At 37.1% G+C, this 7,157-nt stretch overlaps 1 long non-coding RNA gene across 1 annotated transcript; it reads right to left on the bottom strand.

Moving 5' to 3' along the window:
- Positions 1 to 5,651: 5,651 nt before the first annotated feature.
- On the bottom strand, positions 5,652 to 6,023 carry LOC147537631 (uncharacterized). Its single transcript, XR_015226343.1, has 2 exons — positions 5,946 to 6,023; positions 5,652 to 5,849 (listed from the first exon to the last, which is right to left on the bottom strand). It is a non-coding gene; the product is annotated as an uncharacterized LOC147537631 (long non-coding RNA).
- Positions 6,024 to 7,157: the final 1,134 nt, after the last annotated feature.

Raw genomic sequence — 7,157 nt, 5'->3', positions numbered from 1 at the left:
AGAGTTCGGAAGTGAAAGACATAGCTAGTCAAAGTTTTGGTCCAAACCAGTTGACTAAAGTGGAGCAGAAACCATGCCGAGACACGTGGCGCACAAAGGTGAAGCCGATTTGATGGAATGGATGAGGCGAGGGATACCTTCTGTCAAGTGCGGGGTCATTTTGGGATTTGCAGGAGCCAATGATCTGGTACACCCGAGGCAAGATTCTAACAGGCAATCCACCGTGACTTGTTGTAATCCAACGGACCTGATAAAACCGGGACACATTGGCAACTGAGATGTGAGATGTATTGCCTTCTAGTGGTGCGCGATACACCTTATCAAACTCACTTAACCACACGTCCTGATTTGATTTTATCTCCTTCCTTATCTATTCCAACAAAACATCTCCTTCCTCTTTTAACAGTAGTGAGAGAAACCGAGAAGAAGAAATGTTGAGAGAGAATAATGAAGGAGATCGGCTTAAGTTTGGAAAGAGAGTGAAGAGAAGGAAAGAAGACTAACATAGATGGAAAGAGAGAGAGAGATTTATTTCTCTTTCTAACAGAAAAGGAAGGGAGGTTGAAACGAGCTCTCGGCCGGATATATTTTCGAGAGCTAGAGAGAGAGACGGATTCCCTCGGCTATAAGAGACAGGAGGAGAACCAAGCATTGATCATCTCGGCTGGGGGTCTTCCTCTCGGGCTAAACGAAACAAAGAAAAGAGAGAGAGAGAAAAGGAGCAGCTCGGGCTGGGGGGACTGATCTCATCTTCTCCACAGTTAAAGAAGAAAAAAAGGGGAGAGAGAGTGAGTCGGCCATTGAAGAACCGAGAGCTAGAGAGAGAAAGTTTGAAGGAGAGATTTTGTTTCTGTTTTCTTTTCTTCTTCTTCTTCTAATTATTCTCTTTGTGAGAGAGAGAAAGTTAGATAGAAAGAGTTAAGAGAGAGAGATACTGTTGAGAGAGAAAGATTGAATAAAAATAATAAAAATCATTGAAATTCTCTTTTCTTCTTCTTTCTTCATTGTTACTGTTAGAGAGATAGAGAGAGAGAGCTCCTGTGCTTATTAAAGAGATAAAGAGAGAAGATAGAGAAAGGAAGAGAGAGAAAACAGAAGAGAAAGAGAAAAACCAGAGAAGGAAAATAATTTTCTCACCAGGAAATCGTTTCCGGGAAGACGAGAAAATTATTTTCCCTAAGGTTCTGTTTGGCTGCGCAGAAGGAAAAAAAAGCGAAAAAAGGTGTTTTCTCTCCGATTCTTCACTTTATTTTCCAATTCTTTTTATATAATGCCTATGAGTAACTAATCTAATCTATCTAGGGTTTAGATGAAGTCGTAATAATCATTTTCTCGACAATTTATTAAAGTTTTTATTATTTTAACGATAATATCTTCCGGGTTTTTAGACCATCCATGGACTGACAACCTGAGTTATACAAAGAACAATCGAATTGGACCAAAATTAATTTGTCGTTAGAATTGTTAGGAAGACGGATTCAGAAAACCCTAGGCTCTCCCCCATTTGAGTTCCTTGTATCATTTGTAATTATTTTCTTTCCGTAATTTTATTTATTTTATTTTAAAAACCAAAACCAAAACCATTTTTCAAAACCGTCTTACTTCCAAGTCTTAGAATAGGTTTCACTTAATCCCTGAGGAACGAACCGGTCTTACCGGAAATTATTACAACTTGACACCCGTGCACTTGCGGGTGTAGACCTATTTAGGATAACCTTTCTAGGCCCATCATGGGGGACGGCTCTCTTATTCGAACTCGGTGATAAAAAACGTATCTATCTAAATTAGGCGTATATATTTATCACGAGGTGGGCTTTTCAATGACTGCGGAGTCGCCTAGTGGGAGAGGGGCTTACCTACCTAGGGGCAAGTCACTTTCTCGGGAGAACTTGAGTACCTTGGTTAGTGCCGGTATGGGACTATACTAGCCAAAGTACTATAGAGTTCTCTGGGTAACTCTCTGTTGATTGAGGAGCATACCATGGGTGCTGTTGTATGTTAAAGTAGGGTTGATATATATATGTATTGTGCATGTTTTTCTTGCGAAAAAGGGTTTTATCGTCGTTTGCTTTTGGACTCCTCTACCAGTTTACTCGTGTCGGTGAGTACTGACCCCCTACCAGTGTGTTAGTTGTAGGTGTTAGTGCTTTTGTGGCGTGTGGCAGTGGTTGTAGATACCTCTCTTGGTAATGGATTGCTAAGGATAGGCTGCACGTCGGCATGCTTTTTGATCTTTTGGGTTTTTGGGCAACTTTGCGTATATTTTGTATTTTCCACACTCACACAATATATATATGTATATACCTAATACATAGGTTGTATATAAAATGTTTTTGAACCGATGCAGGGTGGTGTATATAGTTCGCTAGTTGCAGACTTGTGTAGACGTCATGGTGGTTTGCTTCCGCTTGTTTTTGGGTTTGTTTCTTTATGTTGGTTGAGCCATGACAGGTTACAGGTACGACCGGTTCGATTTACAGAGGAGCTGCTGCCGAATTTTCGGCTCTTCTGTAGATTGTCGGGGCGTGGTCGTGCTAGTTAGAGCACGGGGCGTCACAGTGAGGATCTTCGAGATCTCCCATCTCTACCTCTATTTTCATGTCTATTGGCTCTGAATAGATAGAAACCGCAATTTCTAATCCGTGTCAATTTGTTGCTCAGATCGAATTTCTTCGATATCTCATATTTCTCCCACTTGTCTTCTTGCAAATAACTTTTATTTCAAGCAAGACACCATCATGAGCAACAACAACTCTGTGCTCTGATTGCTTGTGGAAGAATCCCCAGTATTTCTTTATCCCATAAAGAAATATTTTGTCTGATATGCAAACTTGGTTCTCGGAACCCATTTTCGTTAGTTTCATATTTATAGACCTTAAGAAAAGACCACTTTGGAACCATTCGAAACCCATACTCTTATGGTGCCTTTTCAGCTTTAGACGGAATATGGTTAGTTAGGAAGAACGATTGTGTTTAAGAATATATCCCAGAAAGTGTTCGGAAGATTGGCTTATACCCATCATCGATCTACTCATGTCTAACATGTTCGATTACTCCCACTGGCCTCATCACTCATATGATGTGTTTGTTGGAGCAAGGTGAGAAACTATTTCTCAACTTCTTTGATGGTCATCAAATTCTTGACTCAAATATTTATCATCTTGATTTAATCGAATGACTTATATTTTCGTCAAGTGGATTCGGGTGAACTCTAGATATTGTATTAATAGTTTCACATACATCCGTATGTATGAAGACTATTGGATCATGTTTCATGTGTCTTATGTCAATTTGACCGATGACAAAACCAGAGTTAACCGGTTTAAATCCTTTGATTATGGCCCATAGTATAATTGTTAACGCTTTTGGTCGCCAAAAAACCTTTTTGTCAATTTAGCACTATTTTAAAACATTTGATGTTTCTAAAAGAACGTAATAACTCTTATTAAGTTTTACCTAGATCAGTGTCTAAAGAAGACTTTGATCCCTTTCAACATCCTTAGCAACTCTTGCTTCTGCTCCCTCTTGGATCCTTTCTCCTTTTAGTCAAGTATGTAATTCCCTTGAGCTCCCACTGAGCCGCACATCCGGTCTTAAACACCTGATGAAGGGTAGTTTCCTTGAATAACCTAGCCATTGCTTTAGAAACCTTTACGTCGACCCTTTAACCTTTTGAATCATAAGAACTCTTCTTATATTCCTTTGGTAGCTGAATTGCAAGAACTTTCTTCTTAGATTCAATGTTCCTCAATGTTCTTTTCAAGACGACTTTCTAAGAGGCACCGCCCTCTCCATTCACGACATCTAGTGGAAACTCTTCCTTAAGTTGTCGAATGGTTGTCCATGCAGCCATATCATTAATCTCTACGAGAGAGAAATTTTTTATGGATGTTCATAAAAGACTTTTGGATAATCTCATCCTCAGTCGTTTGAAGAAACAATGAACATGAGGAACGGGATATTCTCGGACGTTTTCTTTGTTTCGAATTCGAGAATGTTTCTCGGATTCTTTTCTAATAAAGAAAATAACTTTCGTTTAATTCCTTCCCAAGGAATGAACGAAGGTTGGAAAATTATTTTCTAATAGTCATATATACAATACAATAAAAGAAGAAACAAAATCCTAAAACTTATTATCATTGCCAAAACCAGTTTTTGCCATATTATTAAAAAAAACGTCCCCGTTTGAATAATACGATTCCAAGATCCCATTCCTACGAAGTTAAGCGTACTAGGGCACTGCCCTTAACTCCGTCCTCCTTGGTGAGTAACTCTTTACTGGTCATAATCCTATCACTCTTGGTTGATGAATAACACTTATGTGTTCTATTCATCCATTTGCCTCGAATCCAAAACCCTTTTCCTGACTCGTTGAGAATAACCATTTACACGTGTAGACCTCTTCATAGGTTTACTCGTATTGTCCCTAGGTAAAAGATGGCACCCTGCGGAGGCAGACCCACCATCGATGAACAAGGGCGCAACAGTTGTCTTAATCTGGGTAGGCTTTACTCAAAATTTTTTTGGAGACTTTTACGTTTTTTATCATGCATGCATTGTTGTGAACTCTAACATTATCATACACAAAATAAAACGTAAATAAGTAAATATGCGCGAGAAAATAAATTAATCAGACATGATCCTAGTATGACCCCAAACCTAAAAGACCTAATCTTCTTAGGTCCTTGCTTGTTTCGCCTTTCTCGGCATGGATCTCCATCCCCGAACCTCCTTTGAATTCTCCCACTCGAATCACGATCTCATCCTTCGTTTCTTCAATTGACTCTATTGGACCCTAAACTCTAATTACAAGACTTAACGATTCGCAGATCGTATAAACTTGAAATTAATTAATACATCGGGCACACATTTGTGTGTAAAAACAAGAATAAACAATTCTATGGCCATACTAAAATCCGCATTCACATTCATACATACATAATATGACAGTCATAAAAAATTAGGGTGTTTTGCTGTGGTAATTATATATAGTTTCCCCTACAAACTACGACATTTTTAGTCATAGGGCTTCGGTGACATCTTTTAGATGATTGTCACTACATGTTGTATCGAGACACGATATTATATTCTTTTACCGACAATTTGTACAGTGACGGTTAAAGTGTTATACTTGAGAGTTGCTTTGAAACCAAAGGAAAATAATAGATTGAGTCATGGCGGCGTTAATTTCGTGGTTGAAAATACACCGGGTAAACTATTCATTCACTTCATGGTGGCGTTTCGAAAATATGAAGCGCCTAGTTAGTTGCCATAAACACACGATTTATATAAATATTATTTTGCTGAAAATACTTTAGAATTACATTTTATTCAAGATATTCTCAAATTTATATCTTGGGATGAATTGGGGTATAACGTGGAAAATTGAAGAATTACTCATGCGAGCTCACGAATAAGCTATTCATCATCACACTCCAGCCTCCAAACTTTCTTCTATTAGAACATATAAGAGAAAATATAGTACTTTCCCTTCAATGACAAATTAGCTATCCATCATCAAACTACAACTTTTATCTATTAGAACATACAAGAGAAAAGGTGTTACTTTCACTTGATGCTAAATTAGGTGTTCATCATCACACTCGAGACTTTATCTATTAGAACATACAAGAGAAAAGGTGTTACTTTCACTTGAACGATAAATTAGGTATTCATCATCACACTCGAGACTTTCATCTATTAGAAATTACTTATGCAAGCTCATGAATTAGCTATTCATCATCACACTCCAGTCTCCAAACTTTCATCTATTAGAACATACAAGAGAATATGCAGTACTTTCTCTTCAATGACAACTTAGTTATCCGTCATCAAACTCAAACTTTTATCTATTAGAACATACAAGAGAAAAGGTGTTACTTTCACTTGAATGATAAATTAGATATTCATCATCATACTCGAGACTTTCATCTTTTAGAACATACAAGAGAAAAGGTGTTACTTTCACTTGAATGGTAAATTAGGTATCCATCGTCATTCTCCAAACTTTCATCTATTAAAACATACAAAAAAAAAGGTTTACTTCCACTTAAATGTATTATTAGTGCCCAATATCAAATCAATGAAAACTTGCATGTTGATGGGCCTAAAAAGTTACCTAAATAGGTTTCCACCCGCAAGTATACGGGCGTCAAGTAATAGTTCCGGTAAGACCGGTTCGTTCCTCAGAGACTAAGTTAAATTAATTCTAACCTTAAAACTATTGAGATTTAAAATTGGTTTTGATGGTGATAAACTAGAATTATAATATAAAACTCAAGAAAAATGAATAAATAAATAAATATTTCGATATTCAGAAAAAGGGAACCTAGGGTTTTCGAATCCGTTTTCCTAACAATTCTAAGGACAAATTAATTTTGGTCTAATTTGATAGTTCTTTGTATAACTCAGGTTTTCAGTCCATGAACGGTCTAAAAAAAACCCGGAAGATATTATCGTTAAAATAATAAAAACTGTAATGAATTTATCATTAGAATAATTATTTAAACTTCTAAAACCCTAGATATAAAGGACTTAGCTACTCATGCTAGAAACGATAAATATTTGAAGTAATAGAAGAAAAAGAAGAAAGAAACTTAACTTTTCTGCGCTTTTCCCACCAAACAGAGCCTAAGGAAGTGATTTCCTTCTGTTTTTTTTCAAGAATCTGCCAAACGCACCCTTTGGGAAAACGATTTTCTCGTCTTCCCGGAAATGGTTTCTCTGAGAGAAAATTATTTTCTCATCTTCTTCAACCTTCTTTCTCTCTCTAAACTTCCTGTTTTCTCTCTCTTTTCTTAATCTCTCTATTAATTCTCTCTCTCTATCTCTCTCACAAAGACAGACTAATTATAATCAAAGAGATATAAAATTGAAATAAAAAATTACCTCCATTAAAGCTCTCGGGTATCTCTCTCTCTCTACAATAACTCTCTCTGTCTCCTTTCTTATTCTCTCTCTTCCTCTGCAATCTCTCTCTCTTTCTCACTAAGAAGTAGAGCTTAACAAAGAAAAGAAACAAAAATCAAAAGTCGAGAAAAATCACAAACTCTTAAGCTCCGGTTTCTCTCTCTCTCTCTAAACTGTTCTGTCAAACCGTACAACTCGTCCCTCTTTTCTTCTCACTCTCTCTCTCTGATTTACTGTTTTTAGTTGAG

The sequence above is a fragment of the Eschscholzia californica genome, unplaced genomic scaffold, assembly GCF_041429995.1.
Source record: "Eschscholzia californica isolate CP2 unplaced genomic scaffold, dmEscCali1.0.p SCAF_5, whole genome shotgun sequence".
Taxonomy (NCBI): domain Eukaryota; kingdom Viridiplantae; phylum Streptophyta; class Magnoliopsida; order Ranunculales; family Papaveraceae; genus Eschscholzia; species Eschscholzia californica.
The sequence above is the reverse complement of the archived record's forward strand: the minus strand, read 5'-3'. Positions and strand labels throughout refer to the sequence as shown.